Here is a 707-nt window from a genome sequence, read left to right as displayed (position 1 = left end):
TTGGCTTTCTTTGCCGCATTCACTTCAGCATTCAGTTTTGGCGTTCCCTGCTGCGTTCTCCTGCCCTCCTGTTTTGGCGTTTCTTGCCGTGTTCTCTTGGCCATCATCCTTGGCATTTCCTTCCACGGTCTCTTGGCCCTTGCCCTTCTCTGGGCATTCCCTTGCCCCCCTGTTATTGTGTCCCATGCTATGTTCTCTTGGCCATTGCCCTTGGCTTTCTGTAGCCACATTCTCTTCACCATTTGATTTTGGCGTTCCCGGCAGCATTCTCTTGCCCTCCTGTTCTGGCACTTCCTGCCATGTTTTCTTAGCCCTTTCCTGGGCATTCCATGCCGTGCTCCCTTGGCCTTCTGTTTTGGCATTTTGTGCTGCGTTCTCTCGGCCGTTGCCCTTGGCCTTTCCTGCTGCGGTCTCTTTGGCTGTATATTTTGGCCTTTCCTGTTGCGTTCTCTTTGCCCTCCCCTTGGCTTTCCATTGGTGCTCTCTTTGCTTTTGCCCTTGCCTTAGCTTGGCTGTTTGCTTTGCATTTACCTTGGCTTTCCACGGGAGTTCTGCTTTCCTTTGCCTGCCCTGGGTGTCCTGCTTCCCTTTGCCTTTGGCACTCTAGCATGAGCTGGGAGGCAGCATTAATGTTACCCTTGACCTAAACCCACAGCTGAATGGGAGTTCTAACGATAACTGTGTTAACCTGCAGCGTATCTGTAGAT

The sequence above is a fragment of the Centrocercus urophasianus genome, unplaced genomic scaffold, assembly GCF_019232065.1.
Source record: "Centrocercus urophasianus isolate 14NV4802_14NV808 unplaced genomic scaffold, USGS_Curo_1.0 seq_46, whole genome shotgun sequence".
In the NCBI taxonomy this organism is placed as follows: Eukaryota; Metazoa; Chordata; class Aves; order Galliformes; family Phasianidae; genus Centrocercus; species Centrocercus urophasianus.
The sequence above is the reverse complement of the archived record's forward strand: the minus strand, read 5'-3'. Positions refer to the sequence as shown.